Here is a 20,792-nt window from a genome sequence, read left to right as displayed (position 1 = left end):
AGACAATATTAGTGTTTGCAGGGCATCATGTTTCCATGACAACAGTACTGACAGTACTGAAAAGCATAGTAACACTTAGTTTTTTCTGTCTTGTTTGCACATCATTCTAGCCAAACTGTACAGTTTGTAATAGAAGTGTTACTGCAGCTGGAAGTTTTTAGTTCGCAACACTTCATGGGTGGGTTGAATTGAGGTGGCCAAGGCCCCCAAGTTCTGCACCAGAGTTTGCTGATGGTCATACTTAGACCACCTTGTCAGAGAGGTCTTATTGGGGCTGTTTTGGTATGGGCTGCACTTGCTTGTGTTCACAGTGACCCTAGTGAACCACACCCATTCCCAGAATTCCTTTGGGCTGAACTAAATGGTACCAGTGTGAAAACAAAGGACCAAGCCCAGTTGTTCATGTCCTTGGTTTCATGAGGTGTCCCTCACTTGCTTGGTAGCTACCATATTTTCTGCACTATAAGCAGGGGTGCACACAAGCCGGGACTCGAGGGCCAGTCTACTGCACGTTTTAGATGTTTCCCCGCCTCAACACAACCCTGATAGACAAGGCTGTGTCACCAACAGAGTTGTGTAAACCTTGATGACATGTTGATGACGACCAGTGATTAGAATCAGGTGTGTTGAAGACAGGGAAACAGCTAAAACATGCAGTAGACTAGCCCTCGAGTCCCGGCTTGTGTGCACCTCTGACTATAAGGTGCACTTAAAATCTTTAATTTTTCTCAAAAATCTGCAGTGTGCCCTATAATGAGGAGCACCTTATGTATGAATTTTGTTGTGCTGACTGACCTTGAACGAATTTTATGTGGTACACTGCTCGAAAATCTGTCAAAATGTTTTAGTGTAACTTTGTTCGAACCATTCCCAGCTGACACGGGGAGGTTGTATTAAAGTTGGTTATGTGTTGGATATGGGTTGCACTATTTACTGTATGTAGTGCTAACAAGCAACCATCAGCCAACATCTAGTCAATGTTACCTTACTATAATTAAACCTCAAGCCAATGTTAAGTTTTTAGTGTAAACCTAATTTTATAATTTTCGCATAATCATTATAATCAAATATTTGAATACAATGTCGTTCCAACCTCACACTAACTTCAGGTATCCGCTATTGCTGTCAACAATGAACTAATCAGAGAGCAGGACAAATTACAACACTTACCTCAGCTATTTTTTTTATTTGTGGATTCGTGGAAGAGGAATGATTTAAAATGTGAGTGTATTTTTTCTGTTTTAGTTAAAACTGAACGATATTCTGAGTTATTGTGAATGAGTTGAATAAAGTTCGACTTACCAGACTGTTTTGTTTCGCTTTATATATGTGTTATCATGCGCCTTAAAACCCGGTGCAGCTTATGTATGACAATAGACCAGTTCATTGATATTGTGCCTCATAATGCAGTGCGTCTAATGGTCCCCAAAAATATTAGCTGGATGTTGCCGTTTTAATGCAATGAGAATAAAGGAACAGTGAAGGAATTAAACCCTGATGAAAAATCACAAGATAGTATTGCAGATGATCAGAGCATCATTTAATGCTCTTGCTCCACCATAGCCATAGGACATAGTGTCCAGTATTTTCTTGTAATTTTTCTTTTTATGTTGGATAACAAAATCTTTGCTGCTGCTGTTAATACTTGACCACAATCTATCAGAATTGCTGTACCATAAGATCAAACAATGTGCATGTTCCTTTCAGCTGATGTCATAATCCCATATTCTCTAAAAGCTCTAAAAAGAATTGATTAAAGGACATCACATTAAATAACTTGATGTTTGTAGGATTTTTTTGGAGTTGTTGTAGTACTTACTTCCAGATATTGATGTATATCCATTAAAAACAGGAGACAAAATATTTTTGACTGCCTCCTGCTATTGCATTTTTCACTTTTTATTTTCTCTCTCCCTTTCCCTGCTGCACCCAGCTGGCCTTCGGAAGGAGGGCCCCCCCTTTTGAGCCAGGTTCTGCTCAAAGTTTCTTCCCTTCGAAAGGGGACTTTTTTCCTTGTCACTGTTTGGCTTAAGGTTTTTAATAATTGCTTGTGGGGTCATGGTCGTGGTCTTTGGAAAGCTCCTAGAGACAACTTGTATTTTAATAGATGCTATGCAATTTTCAATAGTTTCATTGGTAACAAAAATCCATATGTGTTTCAGTATAAGTCAAGATTTGTGACACTTTTCCACATGACTACCAAAAGTCATAAAAAGTTGGGATGACACGGAAAAATGCATAAACTGACAACGCATCACAACACCCACACAGCATTTTTGTTCTGTATATTTGGTGTTATAAATATTTTTGTATTTCTGCTCAAACATTTCTAAAAGCCCAGAAGCCCCTTTGTTAATGTTGTTAAATGAGAGAAGTTGCAGAGAGTCTAATCAAATGTTTGACAGTCGCATTAAAAATCTATGTAAACCTTAATGTTTGCATCAAAGACAACTGAAGACTTGACGTCATTTTACAAGAACTGAAAGAAACTTGAGTAAACGCTTGATGATGATGTTGTCCAGAGCAGCTGCAATCAATTTAAGTGTTGTAAACTTCACCCAAGCCAACTTGTCCAAACACAGCTCACCCTAAGAAGGTATTTGGCAATGAAGGCACAACACTTCTTATTTTTGGACATATCTACTAAATGCAACCGAAAGAACCAAAGGATCCAGCTGGAGGCAGGGACATGTGAGGACAAGAGCTCATTACTGAAAGGATGTCTTCCCCTCCAGCGTTTTCTCTCATCTCTCTTCAGTTGTCTTCATATAAATGCAAGGCTTTTTTCTATACATTTGATTACATTTGTTGTTTTTTTTTAATATTGATTACATTAGGAATTTTAGCTGAGCTCTAAAGTTTGTGTCAGGAAAATTCATTTGGCAGAGGTAAAAGAACTTTAGATGATGGAAAGTTGAACAGAGTTCATGCTGCTGTTAGTGTCATGTGGTCACGGGACCAACTATGTCGGAGTCCATTAATCTTTTTTATTTGAGCTCAACTATCAAATAAAATATGTGCTTGGAAGGACTTTCAGCACTTGATGTTTTCAAGAAAGGGACTTTGATTCTGTTGCACCTTGTGCGTTAACACATCCTATGTAAAGATATAAAAATCTATTTTCCCAATCTGAGGAACTTTGTGGAAAAGTGTAGAAATCAAAGCACATTCTCATTACAAGGAATGTAAGCATTGACATTATTCATCACTCTGGTTCTATCCAGCCACTTTTTCTATCAGCCCAGAAAGTTTTATCTGACATGTTTGATGTTCTGCTCTAATTAATTCATACAAAGGCAAAGATATTTGATTTACCAGTCACTGTTATCCATCTGAGATTAACTGACCACATTATGTCTGATCATGCAATTTAATTAGTTATTAGTGCTACCTCTAAAATATTTTTCCTCTGTGTTCCATTTCTTCAGTGCTTTCGCTTAAAAAATTTATAAAAGAAAAAAATCAATTGTTGTCTCATTTAAGTTTGAATTTTTTCCAGAAGGAACATGTATAAGTGAATTAGTCTGGAGTTTGTTGTACAGGATAACCAGATTTAAAGACATGCAATTGCAGTTGAATTAAATGTTATAAGAAAGTGAAGCTGTTCTACTTTTCCTACCTGTTCAAAGAAAAAACCTTGCTGAGTTAATACAACACTGCGTATTCCTTCTGCCTCAGCAGGTCTTGTTTATGTTTTCAAAAGAGAAAAATCTGTAGACCACTGGTCTAATTGGTGTTTTATTTTTATTGTATGAATAAAAGTATGTGGACAGTTGAGCACGGACACAAGAAAATGGAAGCAATTTGGGTTGTTAAAAATACAGAATAACAGGAGCGCTGCTGGTGTCCCTACAGCCACCGGTGCTCTTGCAATGGGTGCAACAGTGAACTCAAAAGAAAAAATGCAGGCACTCTGGTGGATTGAAAAAAGTTAAAAAACCTTTATTTTACATGGGTTGCATCTGAAAAACAATACTCATGTTATATACCGACTTGAATGTATCTGTGGTTCTTTTTACATAGGTCTTACAAAAAGAAGATTAAGGGACAGGGTGGCTGAACATAAATATGCCATTCGAACTAGAAATGTGAACTACCCAATGGCCAAACATTATATGGAGGCACAACCCACAGATGACTCTTCTTTACAGTTTTCAGGGATTGAGGTGATCAGTGTCGATGCAAGGGGTGGGGACAGAGTCAGGCGCCTCAAGCAGACAGAGGCTTATTGGATTCATGTCCTAAGGGCCACCAGCTTCCCTGGCCTCAATGACTCAATGTGGCTCTTTGTTTTTTAGACTGCTACCAACTTGTGTGTTTCAGCAGTTAATTAGGGACCCTCCTTGTATTTGAATACCCTAGTTACAGTACAGCAACCAAATTAAACTGTATCAAGTCAACTGGCAGTGTGAATAAATAAAAATGGCCTGTGTAAAGGCGTTTTCAAATAAAAAAAAAATATCTTGTGAAGTATTTGTGACCTGTTGACCTGCGCCTCAAAGAATCGGAATCGGAATTGAAATTGAGAATCGGAATCGGAATCGTTAAAATCCAAACGATGCCCAACCCTAGTCGTGGGTGGTGTCATCTGACTCGGTTTTGACTCCTTCACCTTAATTGGTGCAAATTAGCCCGTCCCTTCCTCTGATTGGTCATTATGTGATACTTCCTATTTTCTGCAATAACTTTTGAATCGTTTGACATAAGGATTCATGGGTGGTGTAGTCGGACTCGGTTTTGAGTCCTTGAACATAATTGCTGCAAATTAGCCCCGCCCCTTCATCTGATTGGTCGATATCTGAAATGATGGGGGGGGGGGGGGGGGGGGCGATTTTTATAAATCCAGGAATGTCTTGTTCCAACCATTCAACATGTGATATGTACTATTGAACCATTTTACAGATGTATTTATTGCATCGCTGATTTAAAAAAAAAAGCAGAAGAAAAGAAATCTGCAGAAAACTTCCTTCAAAACCTTTTTTTCAGTTGAACTCATGCTTCTAATCTTGCACACTTTCATGTTTCTCCCTCTGTCAGTGAAACTGAATGCATCTGCAAGATCACATAGACTTGATAAAGAAAGCACCATCTTGCTACTGATGAATTCTTAATGGGTTTTGAACCATTTGGGGAGACTCCACATGTTGGCCCATAAACAGAAAGAGAGGACGAAGCAGGGGCAAAACACACCTGAAGTGAGGTGCCTGAGTAGAAGATTACAGTTCACTGTTGACTTGATAAATACTATCCGTATTGTTGAGATAAGGATGAGAACACCGGATTGAAATGTGCGGAATTTGCTAGAGTGAAAGAGCCCTTGAAGATATAATTATAGTGTCAGCCCAAGAGACTACATCATAGTAGTCATTTGATATTCAATTAAACGCCCTGAGAAACTGTGGAAGAAAATCAATGCCATCATGTTGACTGAAAGGAATTTTAAAAATCAATTGCAGAAGTCCGTGTCTTTCTTGTAGTAATGTAATTTATCGGTGTTGGACAATTTCCACAGAGAAGGCCTTCAGCAACATTAACACAACGACCATTTAACACCAATTACAATCCAATTACTCCACAATGGCACCATGAAGAGGAGCCTCCTCATCCAGGGATCGATGCATGTCAGTCTCTCTGGAGGTACTGCGATTACTCAGTTTCCAGAAAGGTGAAACCATGATGACGAAAACAGGAAAAAAGGAATGCCTAGATCCTGCAGCGATCTCAGTGGCAATAACAAAGTTTGGTACATTATTCCTCTCAGGAGATACATACACACTGCATGCAAAGCAGCTCCCTGCATGTGTATTCATGGATGGAACTGCTCCTATGTGTTTGATCCTTTTAATTGGAGACTTGAGGATTGAAGCTCTAATTAATGAAAAAGGAGCTACTATGACCTGCTATGTTAATGGACCTGTTAATATGCGTGCAAGTTTTCATTTAGACAAAATGTACAGCTTCGGGACTTGCTCATCTTTGCTCTCTCCTTTCATCTTCATCTGTTTAGCCTTTCGTCTCAATTTGTCTTAGCCTTTATAAAGATGTTTCTTCTTTTTCATGTGACGCCAATGATTAAGAAAGTATGAATATTCCACCAACAGATAACCTTAAAACTCCCCAACCGTCAATTGTAACTGAATAACCCATTCAGATGAGAGGTGAAATGTGTTAAAGAACCAAAAAAGAAGTGCATTTGTCTTCTATTCAGACAGTTGGGTCAAACATATCTTGGGTCTTGTTACTGAGTAGCTGTTTTCAGATTTAACAATAGGAAAGCCATGACAGTTGATCCCTAATACAGAAGACTTATTTCAAAGTGGCTTGTGCTGCCATGCTATTCTCTTTTAATAGCAATCCACAGTGCCAGAATTTCACTTCATTACCGGGGTGAAAATAAAGGAAATTGAAAGTAGAAAGATTCCCTTGTCTTCATGGAGCATTGTGAACTGAGAGAAAATGAATGCTGACCTCCAATTTGTTCAGCGCCTGCGCTGAGATCATATTCTGACACGCTCGTTTTCATAAGCAAAAAAGCAGCATTGTGCAAAAACACTCAGATAGCAGTGTCTCATTTTTAGCTGCTGCAAACTAATTAATATTAATTAATGGGACAGCTGTTGTCAGGTCTGTGTGCTTGCTGTCGTTTGCGATGAAAGACTTTAATTACTCTTGTGCTGTTTTTGTGTGTTTGTTCTTCCAATAAAACCAGCGGGTATTCTGTGTAACTATCAAAACATGACAATTTGTGGTGTTTAAACGTTTTATTGATACACATACGTTGAAATTGGTCACCGCAAATGTTTTGGGAAAAAAATCCCAGCTTGAACAACAAATACACAAATGTAAAGTAAACTACAAATGATTCATTACTTATCCTGCTATACAGTTTCTTTTGTCTGCACACATATTAATGCTGGTAAGAACCTAATGCATTTATATGTGCATTGTTGATATAAAATACATAGGCTATGATATATTTTTTGAATATGTCACATATATTTATCTTATTACATACATACACATACAAACCCAGGTTTTTTGTTTTTTTTGGGGGGTGGCGGGGTGACATCTGCTGCTAACACACATGGAGGCGCACGTCCAGCACTGGAAATCTGCAAAAAAAACAGAACAGGCACGGAACCAGCAGAAACACGAGCAGCAACTGTCCCAGGTCCCGAAACCCAATCACAACTAAGCTAAGCTACCGCGATTAACTAACCCCAAAAACTACAGAGCAAGCATGCAGGTGAACGTGTGTGTGTGTGAACGTGTGTGTGTGTGTGTGTGTGTGTGTGTGTGTGTGTGTGTGTGTGTGTGTGTGTGTGTGTGTGTGTGTGTGTGTGTGTGTGTGTGTGTGTGTGTGTGAGTGAGATACTCCTATCAATGTTCCACCTGAACTGTAATTATAGTGGAGGAGGGGGGGGCCACGCCACCCTGCCACCCGAGAGACCAGAGGCCGACAAGGAAAAACCCAGGCCACCGGCCACCCCTCAGAGGGCGGGAAGAAACCCATCGCCAGCGAGGCCCCCCCTCAATCGTTGGCAGTTTTAGCATGAAACAAGACTCATTTTAGCATTAAACAAATCTGCATTGACACTGAGAGCCATTCGGATTCAAGTCTTTAAGCATTTTTAGTGATTTATTTATTTTAAATGACTTGCCTAGATCACATTTTAAAAGTGCCCCCATCTCTGGTATCTGCATTTACAGTGATTACCAGGTATGGAAACAACATGCAAGGTAGATGAGCTTGATTATTGACCTGGAAAAAGTTAGGTAGCCTACATGTAGTAGTTAGATGTAAGAACATTTAGAAAAAAAGACTAAACAACTACACAAATAATATGAACACATGATTAAGGTTTGAAAGAAAAAGACAAAAAAAACAGGACTTAAATGATGTCCTTTGAACAGAAGTAGTCATAAGTCACAAGTACTGTGAAATCCAAATGAAACCAAAAACGTGTTTGCAGAAACACTTCACAGCAACTGTCAAGCATGTCAGGCATAACAAAGCATTCTTGTCAAAGATGGGGCCTTTTGGCCAGAAATGGGTTATACTGCAGGGGAATGACCTGAAGCACAGGAACAAATGTACGACAGAATGACTGAAGAAGGAAACAATCAAAGTGTTGAAAATACCTCAAGTCCACAAGTCCAGTACGTGACCAAAGTGCTGTAGTGTAGCCTAAAGAATGGATGACAATAAACCTCAAGAAGCTGGAGGCCCATTTTCAAGTAGAGTTGGCAAAATCATATCTATGACTTGCTGTTTTAGAAAGTTTCAACAGCTTACTTCATCCGTAGCTGTAAAAAGTGAGAAAATGACTGTCTTCTTCTCATAATAAAATAAACATTATTTTCTTTCTTTGCCACTGACTTTGATATTTTCTCTTCTGGAAGCCACATAGAGGTGGGAGGTGGGAGGGTTTCAGAAAAAATCCCACAGCTGTTTTTCCAAAAAACTTGAATACAACATTGGCTGTGAAACAGGGTGGATGGCACGTTACCTTCACTGGTTTTAAATGTGCACATGCAGCTATTACGTCTGTGCTGCTGAATGCTCTTCTACCCTTTCTTTTCTAGCTCAACACTCTGATTTGCCTCCTCCTGATTTAATCTTCTCATCTTGTACTCTCCTCTTTGTTTCTTTATTTCATTTTTTTACCTCTTACTCCGTTTGCTGTCAGTTCCACAATATCTTTGTCCCGTGTCCCATTATCATGGCATGGATCATTTCCAACAATTAAATGGGTCTCAAATCCCAACATGAAGCATGCTCGCAAAGAATATTACATTTTTCACACTTCTACCCCTTTCTTTTATTCTGTTTGTTCTGCTTCCTATCTCTGTCGTCTTTCTGAACCCTCTCCATCTGTATCCGTCTCTGTTCTCTTAACCACCTCTACCCCACCACCCTTTCCGACCTGCACAAGTGAATCATGGGTGTCTACATAAGTGTGATTGAGAGTAGCGAAAAAGAGAAATGTACCTTTGGCTAAGGGTGAATAATGGCACTCGCAGCATTAATGACCAAAGCGTTTCTTCTCCACCTCTTCTTCATGATTGTACACTTTTTAAGATAACCATCCTTTGTTCTGCGGGGGAAAAGAGCATCTTGAAAATTGCACAACTTTTTGTTTCTAAAAGTGTCTATGGAAGTTGCTTGTTTATTGTTGGGTAGAGGTATTTCTATTTCTTTGTTGGTTGACTCTGCTTTCAACCCAGTGTTTACTTTAGCAATATGGAGGGAGGAATTGAAACTATTCCTCTCTACAGGAATCAAAAGTTTGTCCAGTCTTTTAAACACCTGCAGCTGCTTAAAGACAAGTAGGAAACATCTTACCTTACAGCTAGTTTGCTTATTGGTCAAACTGACAAGATAACAATTCATGAATAAAAAGCTAATTAGATACAGGAAAAACTACAGATTTTTCAGTATTTTGTTAAACTCCATTCAGATAGTTTAAACCAAAAATGTTTAATGTTTTGTCTGTTTAACTTCAATACTAATTCTTTCCTACATTTCCAGCTTGCGACAATTTCTAAAACATACTACAGGCAAAACACACGCAAAAGGACAAATAACTTTTTGAACATCCGACCGTGAGCATAGAAAGTGGAGTAAGCATGTTTTTTGTTAGCCGCACACTTTGTACATGAGGCCCCTGGTCTTTTGTCCAACTCATGCCAGTAGACCTACATCATTGAACTAACAGTCACCTTCTTTATTTCTCACGTTTGCACCTCGATAATCACTTTGGAACAACTTGTCTTTATTTCTGCAGCAGAGGAATCAGACCATGATGCTTCATGTTTATGTTGTTCACATTGTTATACTTATGAGAGAGGTGATCGCGGACATCCACAATGCCAACTAAAAGACTCTACATGTACATTGGGCTTAACCCGTTAGTAGCCTATATATTACGCGTGACAGTGAAGTGGAACAAGGAGCTGTTTTTTGTCCCACCAACTTCAGTTCTGGTGTCGATTCTAAAAATACAAACAAGAAAAAAAGAGTGTAATGATGCACTAATGCTAAATATTAACATTCACAAACCCTTACGAACATAACAAAACAACAACTGTTCAGGGAACGCAACAAAAAGCAGAGGAACAATGTTACCCATAATGCAATGCGGTCAACACAACTACAGTACGTTACTCTGTTTTCTTTTACAGCTTAAATCGGAAGAAATGCCCCCAACTAAATTATTTTTCCAGCTTCAACTTCTGACAGGAGTGTCTCCAGCTCACGGCCGATGTTTTTTTAAATTTGTTTTACTTGTTTTTACAAGTTCCTTGTTAGGATTAGCGGTTTTTAATGGATATTTATCCTCATTATCATATTCAAATTGATCTGCTTGAGGGAGGAGACAGAGCGGAGTGTTGTGCTCCCGCATATACGCTCAGTTGATTGTGATGTTCAAAGAAACGTGCATGGATTTGGGCGCACACACAGTTTTAAACATCAAGGGTTTTTTTTGCGTACGCAAGAATTACACGAACGGATCCACGCACTCTTTGTATATGAGGCCCCAGGTCTGATCACCGGGTGGTTGTTGTGATGTCTGGAGGGAAGATGAGCCTCTGACTTAGATCTACTTGTCAGTTACCAGGCCCAAGCTGTGCTCAGTGATCCTAGGTGAAGTGGTGAAGGGCTGTGGCCTTGTCCCCTTCTTGGATAAAGGATGGGGATTATTGGTAGACTGCCTGATGACTGTGAAGCATTGATGGATGTCCTTCTGGGGTTGAGCTTGGCTGCCAAGCCAAGCCTGCTATGACTTTGAATGTCTGGCTGCTTCTTCAGGTCACTGCACCTCCTTTATCACCATTGTTTGGTGTTCAGCAGTGATTCCCTTCTGCCAAATAGGTGCTTTGTTCCCAGGCCAAGTGGCCTGGTATTGTGGCTGAAGGCAGATTTCACATCCAGCACAGCCGCAGCTGGGTTCCACTTCTTCCCTGTTGGTAAGGTGAGCAATGACTCCTCTCATGACTGGTCCCAAGATTCTTGGTGGCACAAATTGAGTCTAACTTTGGCACAGTTTAATTCTTCAGGCAGGCTAAAAATTGGCAGTGAGAGGGCTCCACTATTGTAGTGCAAACATGTCCTATGCGTGCGGCATAAAGAGGTCGGTGTTTCATCTTTTCTTTCAAAATTCTCTACAGTTCAACTAAATTATGCTTTTCTTTCCAAGCCACGCCTTTGTCATATGTGCCCAAATGCACAAACCCATTCTGGTCTAAATTCTCACTGTATTTTTATGCAATAATGCTTCAATGAAAAAAGTAAATTACCTTTGCCAAGGACACTGACAGGGACGGTGCCAGACATACCGCTCTACTGGACGTAGAGACATGCAGAAAGGTATGCACAAATGATGCCCTCTTCTGTCGTAGGCTACGACCTGACGCAGCGGGACGAAAGTTGAGTCATCAGCAGTACACAAACAAAAAGGGGAAATGAAACACTCTGAAGCAGCTTTGCTGGGAGCCAAAGTGCTTAAACAATTATCAGTGACGAAGAATGTGTTCCTAGTCATGAATCGGATGAAGGAACCAACTTTAGATGTTGCGTGGTATACTTTGATGTGATTCAGGCTGCAGATACAAACATTATGTGCAATAACTTGCAAAGTCTTAATAATGTTGACTTCTTTTACCACATAGTCTCATAAAGCTTAGTTTCTTTCATGTTTCATTTTTTTTGAAGGAATTGGTGACAGTCATTATTGTACTGTTCTCCAGTGTGGCAAACAAACTACCTTCTGCAATGTTCAAATGCTTCAAATTTAGTTTCCTCAGCTCAGAGCCCCAACTGCCATTTTTCTGCACCCCAGTTCCTATTTTTTGTTGCATAGTTGAGTCATTTGGTCTTACTTTGAAGTGGAAGGTACAACTTTTTGGCTGCTGTTCTCTCATGAGGACCTCCTTCAGGTCAGACTTCTCCAGACAGAACATGGGTATAACTTGATCCCACTGGTTTCTTTCTGTTCTGACATGATGGCACTGCTGCACATCTAAATAATGTGTCTCTCGTCTACTGCACAAAGCTTCTTTGGCAGACCACTGCGTCTGCGTTCCTCAACATTCTGCATTTCTTTGTTCATCTTCAAAAGAGCACTGGTGTTTACTTTGAAGTCTTTGCCTGAGAGAGACCTTGCTGATGCAATATAACTACCTTGTCTTTTGTTGTCTTATTATGTTGTATGACCTGTGATATGATATAACTTCCCCTTGATAGCAGAGTCTAGCTTTTTCCTCACCCAGTTTTAAGCCTCACACAGATGTTTTTTTGTTGCTGTTAGTAGTTGTTTCACCCTGCATATGAAAGCAATGGTCATTATTTCCTGTTTGGTTTAACTGGTTAATCCTACACCTGATGATAAACCTACTAAATCTCTGACTTGTGAAAATGTACCCAGAAGAATTTATGTTGTTTTGAAGGTAAAAGGTGACCACACCAAGTACTGGTTTCATTTAGATTTTTCTTATGTACACTTACTTTGCACTTTGTAAATTGCTTAATACTGTATATAACGATTACATTTTATATTTATAAAAAGTATATATATATATATATATATATATATATATATATATATATACCGTATTTTGCGGACGATTAGGCGCACCACATTATAAGGCACAACATCAATGAAAAGGTCTATTTTCATACATGAGGTGCACCACGTTATAAAGCGCATGATAAAACATATATGAAGTGAAACAAAACAGTCTGGTAAGTCAAACTTTATTCAACTCATTCACAATAACTCAAAATATCATTCAGTTGTAACCAATACAGAAAAATACACTCACATTTTAGGTTATTCGTCTTCCACAAATGGACAAATAAAAAGTGGCGGAGGTAACCGTTGTAATACGTTGTTCTCTGATTGACTCATCGTTGCCACCGATAGCGGTCACCTGAAGTTTGTGTGAGGTTGGAACAACGTTGTATTCCAACATTTGATTATAATTGGATTATGATACAGATTTGAAAATTGAGTTTGACGCTAAAAACTTAACGTTGGCTTGACGTTTAATTATAGTAAGGTAGCACTGACTAGATGTTGGATGATGGTTGCTTGTCAACAGTATATAAATAGTTATCTAATGTTGTCTGATGTTGCAACACATAACTGACTTTAATACAACATCCCCATGTCAGCTGGGAATGGTCCAAAAATCTATCATCGCACTAAAGCATTTTGACAGATTTTTGAGCGTGGTGTACCACATAAAATTGGTTCGAGGTCAGTAAGCTCAACAACATTCATACATAAAGCGCCCCTGATTATAGCAACCTGATCTCACAAAAATCTGTGAAATGCCCACGACCTCTCACCACTATTTTCCGTGCCACCAATGGTATAATTCCGTGTGAGCACCACGGATATTGTACTATCCGAAGTCAATGGGCTCCGTTGTCATGATATATACACGGATTATTACATTATTATTATGTATATATTATTCTTTATTATAGTGGCTAAGTTATGAGTTTTTGACGCGCAAGTTACTGTTTGTTACTGTCAGTTTGTAAAAGCATGTTTTTAACGCTGTTTTAACAGTGTTTTAATGGTGTTTTTATGATTTTTAACAGTACTTTGAGGGCTAGTATTAAACCGTGTTTTCTAGTGTTTAACGTAAATTTGAGTATTTAACCATGTTGTTTGCTGTCGCCATGACAACGGAGTGAGAGTAAGTGATGTGAAATTATTATTTTTAGCAAAAACCATAAGCGTTTCCTACTTCTAACCAATCATAAGTGATGCCTAACCTAACCAGACCTTAACCAGAGTGTCGTGCAGCCACAAAATATCCTTTTTAATTGCTTTTGAACCAGGAAGTGGAGACAGGCTATATTTAAATTCATTGTTTTAACCATTATGCCATTTCATCAACCACAGGTAATTCCCTGGGCATCCCCTCTACGTCATAGAGTGACGAGCGGAGATCCTGATCATGTGACGAGTGCCCCGATCACGGATGTGATGTCATTGATTACTATTGCTATGGACGTGGAAGTAAACTAAAAAAAAAAAAAAGTTTCATACAAAAAAAAGGAAGTAAACCGTTAAATATATTGTGCTTTTGAACGGTAAATATTAAAATAAACCGTACACAGGTACACTTATAACTTATATTGAATCACTGTCAATACATCAGTCAGTTTTCGTGCAATTTTCACCAATAAAAGTCAAGGACTCAAAACTAAGTCCAATGACACCACCCATGACTCTTTATGTCAAACCATTCAAAAGTTATGGCAGAAAATAGGGACTATCAAATATCGACCAATCAGAAGAAGGGGCGGGGCTAATTTGCACCAATTATGTTCAGGGACTCAAAACCGAGTCCGATGACACCACCCACGAGTCTTTATGTCAAACCATTCAAAATGTATGGCAGAAAGTAGGAACTATCAAATATGGACCAATCAGATGAAGGGGGGGCAAGCCTTTTGGCGTCTATCGTCGCCACAATAATGCTTTTGACTGAGAAAAGTAATGCCCATCGTTGCAGGATCGAGACGTACATTTCAATGTATAACACACCAGGGTGCACGTTACGGTTCGGCCCACATTAACTGCCGAAGGAATGGCATAAATTGCGCAAAAATTACACGATTAATTCAAAATGGCCGACTTCCTGTTCGGTGTCGGCCATGGCGCCAAGAGACTTTTCTTTAAGTTGCGACATGATACAGGTGTGTACAGATTTTCGTGCATGTACGTCAAACCGTATTGTGGGGGTTGAGGCACAAAGTTTTCTAGGGGGCGCTGTTGAGCCATTAGGCCACGCCCATATTTGACACTATTGGAATACGTAATTTTTGGCCAGGCCTGGCTTGCGTGCAAAATTTAGTGACTTTTGGGGCACGTTTAGGGGGGCAAAAAGGCCCTCATTTCATCGGAAAAATAAAAATAAAAACGACAACAATTCCTCCAGATACAATAGGGCCTTCGCACTGTCAGTGCTCGTGGCCCTAATTAAGAAAAAAGTTCAGTTTCTTATTTAGTGCATTTTCTATTCAGAGCAAACATTCATGCTGTTTTATGATTGATTTATGTTCAATGATTTACAATGTCATCTACCAGTACATGAGCTACTGTGTATGCCCTCTATTGTAATGTTCTTTAGTTATTAATTTATCCTTTTAGCCCATTCGGCTCATAGAAAAACATGGGAGGATCAGATCTGTCACCTGTTTTAATTTAATGCAGAAAAGGAGACTGTTTTCAGACAGGGAGTGGTCATTGTAAAACTGCACACAACAGTGATCAATTGTCTGTGTTAGCAACCGTTAAGAGGAGGGGTAAAAATATGGCATGTAGATTTTAGGGGTGTCACGGTACACACAAGTCACGGTTCGGTACGTACCTCGGTTTAGGGGTCACGGTTCGGTACGGGTTCGGTACAACAGAAAAAAAAATACAAAAAAGTCCCAAATGTATAAGACGAGTTTTTTCTTCCTTTATTTTGATCATAGCATTTGAAAATTAAAGTTTGTTCAATTGGCTACAAAACTAAAAAGCATATCTTATTAAAGTGTAAAATAAATAGAATAAAACATTTAACTTGTGCATTAGTGTTTTTAATTTTACCACGGACTGGTTTATGTGAGCGCGGGATGGGACATTGTAACGAGCTCGAGCACTTTTAATAAATACTTGAACCCGGGCTCCTCTACTGCTGCATATGGGCAGAGCTGTCTGGGGGCGGAGCATTCTCCATGGGCCTTATGATAGTCATTTTAACGTTCGACAACATCATCCTACCCATCAAACTACATTTATTCTCACTTTTATTGAGCCAAGCCTATAGGCCTATGCTGCAGACACACACACACACATACACACACACACACACACACACACACACACACACACACACACACACACACACACACACACACACACACACACACACACACACACACACACACACACACACACACACACACACCTGACAGCTGTCAATCACATGGCGCTGAAAACTCAGATAGTCACGGACTGGCTCAGTTCCATCTTTGATACAATTTAAATACAAAACATAACTGGTCTAAAATTACACAATCTATTTAGATAGATAGACACAGCAGTCTATAACATCATTTCTGAGCTCAATAACAGAGAATAGACTCGGCGGTCTCGTTGAAAACAACACAAAGCTCATTCAAATAGGCAGGTGGTCAAAGCTACACAACATTCTGATAAAGAGATTATTTAAGAAGGTTACACTGACTCACCAACGGTAGTTGATTCTTCCATAACCCAAAATAATCCAGGTAACGTGGAAAACGGGGTAACATTCAAAACTTTGTACAAATTTAGTCCTCTTTTAAACTTTAGCGCTAATCTCCTTCACGGCAGATTTGCTGTGACTGTTAAGGCTGATTTATGGTACCGCGTTACACCAACGCAACGCCTACGGCGAAGGTTGCGCGTCGCCGCATAACCTCGCCGTAGACTGTTCCGTACCCTATGGCGTATGCTCTGCGTCGATTTAACGCAGAACCATAAATCAGGCTTTACACCCAATCCGCGTTGGCTCACGGCCCTGATGCGTTCAGGACAGTTGTAAATTAAGAATTAGAGCATTTTATCGTTATTATAGCCTACAATTTATGATGATATATGAATTGCACATATATTTATTGATATGCACAGACTAGCACACATTTAGGTCTGTAATAGAACGTGACTTTTGATATTTATAAGGGAAAAAAAAAACGATGATTAATTTTTTATTTTTTTTTTTTTACTCAGTCAGACGTATTCGCCGTATGACTGCGTGCACCGAACCGTGACGCCCGTACCGTGACGGGACGGGACGAATACAAATACCGTTACACACCTAGTAGATTTACAACAGTATTTGCAACAGTGCTGGATCAGACCTGAACTGTGTTAGACCCCTGAGAAAGACAGAGAGAGAGAAAAGACAGTGCTTCTGCAGTGCTGCTGCACGTTGTGCTGCCCACGGTTTTGTACTTTTAACAGGTTTTGTTTAGCTTTTTATATTGTAATAGAATCAGCCTACTTCTTTTATGTGAATGCTGCATTTTTCGACATTTTTGTTTAAAATAGTTTAATTCCCCATATATTTTGCTCAGAGGGTGCGGGACTGAAGCCTTTATTGTGTTTCCAGATTCTTTTTCTACTGTCTTTCCTCCCACATTGCAATTGTCTGAAAAACTGATAAAGCTTTGGGGGCGGGAAGGCGAAAAAAGAAAAGAGCAATCATTCCCAGTTACCATCCAATCAACCAGGGTTCAGCAACTCTGTATGTCTCATATCACATCGGCTCACAGTTCAATCTACTCTGAGACGAGGAGCTCAACCTCCTGCTCTGCACATGCACACACTCATGTTCCACCGCACGAACACGCACGCACACACACGCACGGTGGCTGATAACCTTATTCAAAATATCTTTCAGAAAAGCTGACTGCATTTATTAAGTAAAAAACAGAAGTCCACAGTATTTTTCTCACAATCCAGATGTTCTAGTTATAATTCATCCTATTTCAAGTACAATGAAGACCTCTGTACTGAAGTTTTAAAAAGTAATGAAAGTTAACGTATATATATTTCTTACGGTAGTTCATAAAAGATTTATATTCAGATACACAAAGCTGGAAAAAGGGGGGGTGCGGCCATCTCAGCTGTCCACAGGCGAGAAGTGGGATGAATGCTGGGCATATCACCCGTCCATCACAACACAGAGAGGTCAAATAGGCAGGTGTTTTAATAAGAATTTAAAAGGTAATGAGCCAGGTTGGATGTCAAGATATGATTTTTTTTTTTTAATAATTTAAAGAAAAGCAGCTGCAAATTTGAAACAAGGAGAATTAATTGTGTTATATAGCCATTTTCCACCTGTAATGAGGTCAGGACGGTCAAAAGCCCAGATAGGCTGTTGCAGAGAACGGACAGCTCCTAAACTGTCTGAACAGCTTTGCTTGTAGCTTGTATCCGTTTGAAGAGTAAGTTTTATTGCCTTAAAAATTAAACACAATATTTCTGAAATAAAATAACTTTTTATACTTTTTGAATATTAGTCTGATAACTAAAAACTTGTTATTTTAACTCTCTTCCGGCACACAGACACACTGCACACTCAGCAGGTACAAACAGCTGTTACTTTGACTCCGTTTCAAGAGAAAGAAATAGTTCAGGCACTTGATAAGGCAGCTGCATGTGTTCTTTGTCCTCTAGTCCCAGCATGATACAGCACAGATAGATGGAGAAACTAATCAAGAATTTGCTGCAGCTGTGTTCAATTAGTTTTATCTGGCACTGTTCCCTGAACCACTGTCCCACATCTCCTACAGCTATACAACAGCCACTCAACGCCACACCAACTAAAGGAGATAGTTAAACATATGCCTTCAAGGTGTATGAATACTGAGAGTGTGTAGAGGGTATTAAGCCTGCAGTCCTCGCAGCCCTGCACTTACTGAGACACATTTGTGCAGACAGTGAACTCAAGCTTACTTACTGCATATGCTCATGGAGACGGTTATGTGCACTTATCATGACAGTCTCCATTCGTTATTCCTGGCACCTTTAGTGATTTTAATGTCATAAAAGCAGATATTTTAGTTGTCACATAAAAGGAAATAAATTGGCTGTACAGCACCATTACCCAAACAAAGATGCCCTCTTCATGAGCCAAGTTATTGCACACCACGAATGGCGGTCTCTGTTGTAGAAATGCCAGCATGGTATTCATAAACCCCTGATTTAGCATCACCTTTGGACTCGACCATTTTTATTAACCACTATTTGGTGAGCATCCAGAGATAATGAAGTCCTCTCATCCATCCTACAGTTTTGTTTTCTTTGGAGGATAAAGCATTAATATTTGGAATATTGCATTTTTAGCTTAGAGATATTAAGGCTTGATTTTTCATTATTCAACTTTTGACTGGATATCCTATCGAATACTTTATATTAAAAATAAAATGCGTAGAACTTTAAAGGTGTATCATTATCACCCTCTCACTTCTGTCTCTTTTTCTTCCCCGTCGCTCTCTCTGAGGCTTACATCCTCTACAATTCCCATTTCAGATTCTTTGTGGCACCACGCCATGCTCTGTTTAACTCCTCTCTTACCAGCTCTAATTGGAAGGTGGACAGGCCTATTAGCATCTTAGTGCTCCCGTCTGATAAAGGTCAAATCTCCTTTCTTCAGCAGACAGCCGAGGAAGGTAGGCAAGGCATGTGCATTTGTGTGTGTATCTCCACTTATTAAGGTTCACCTTTAGGCTCCAGTGAGAGCGGAGGCAGCATCTCTGATGGCAGAAAATGTCTTGCCAACACACTGTAATCTGGGAGCTGACCTAGCCCAGACAAATCCTCACATACACACACAAATGTCTGCTCTCTCCCTCTCTCCGGGCTGCGTGGTAGTTATGAAGGTGCTGTGCAGGTGCTTGGCTGCTGTCACATTACGCTAATTTGCTCTCCATGATGATTTAGTGCTCGCTGTGTCCCCCCTCATTAAGACTACAGGAATGGAAAGAAAGCAGGGGAGAGATGATTTATAAAAATTGAAGTGTCACAATTGAATTTAACCCAACTCACATTTGAATTTAAACAAGGTTAGGAGGATCAACTCAGTGGTACCGCATGCTGGCTGGATGAAGTTAGATTGATTTGAAAATTGCAATTATTCATTCATTTTAAACTCTCAAATAAATTGAATAAATGGTTTGAACTTTTTTTTTTGTTAATTTTTTTTCTCAGAGGAAAGCTTCCTATTCAATGTGTTTAATAACATACAGTAATATAATGTTTTTCAATCAAAGTTGAAATAAGTTGAACTTGTTTGGTGAAGATCTGTTCAGACTGCAGTCCAATCCCTGTCCTTAAGGGTTGCTGTCCTACTTTGCACACTTATACAATATCCTTAATTTTGTGTTGGAGTGTGATGTCTGTTACTGCGGATAATCTTTGTGCGTATGTGTGCAGCCTTGTTTACGTGAGTGAGTGTTCCCGGTTACTGTTGAATAAAGAGTGGCACCTCCTCTTCTCACACAAGCGAGTGAGTGCAGAGTTCTGAGAAACATGTCTCCCATGTCTCTGTATTTCAGTGGCCAAGCAAGCCAACTCAGTTTGTGTGTGAGTGATGTCTACATTGGCTGAGACGCCTGTCAAGGATGGATCTCACAGAAACCAAGTTCACTGTTCATAACCATTTAGTAATTAACTTGTTCATCAGTGGCTCATACATCACACACAATATTTAAGAAAACAAACATATTGCTGGATTAAGCTCTATAACCTCTTAACCTAATTTATCTGAACTGTTTAGGAAAGATGTTTGATATAGATTTTGCACAATTATCATGAAAGTTGGACTACATCCCAAACACTACAAATCATTGTGTAAAGTTTGATCCAGATTATATTTTCTTACTTTAAACGTCAACATAATAACATTGGAAGCAACCAAATTATCAGTAACAGTCACATCATTCTTCCTGTGCTTTTTTAGGACCAGAAAGCAGATGCCAGTTTGTAACAGTGGAATCAAGCAAGCAGGACAAAGTTGTGTGGGGAAAGTTACACCAGTAACAGTATTGGCCAAATGCTCTGAATATTTTGTGATGGACTGGCAATATCTTTCTCCCCACCTGTCTCTTCATGCTCTACTTGGTAGAAACCAAGACATTCCTGAGAGAAATAATATCTCCAGCTTGTCCTGGATCTACCTCGAGATCCCCGATGCCTCTTCCTGATGAAGCATATCTCAAACATCTTTGGTGAAAG

The sequence above is a fragment of the Cololabis saira genome, chromosome 18 (genome assembly GCF_033807715.1).
Source record: "Cololabis saira isolate AMF1-May2022 chromosome 18, fColSai1.1, whole genome shotgun sequence".
NCBI lineage: Eukaryota > Metazoa > Chordata > Actinopteri > Beloniformes > Belonidae > Cololabis > Cololabis saira.
Note: the sequence above shows the minus strand (reverse complement) of the source record.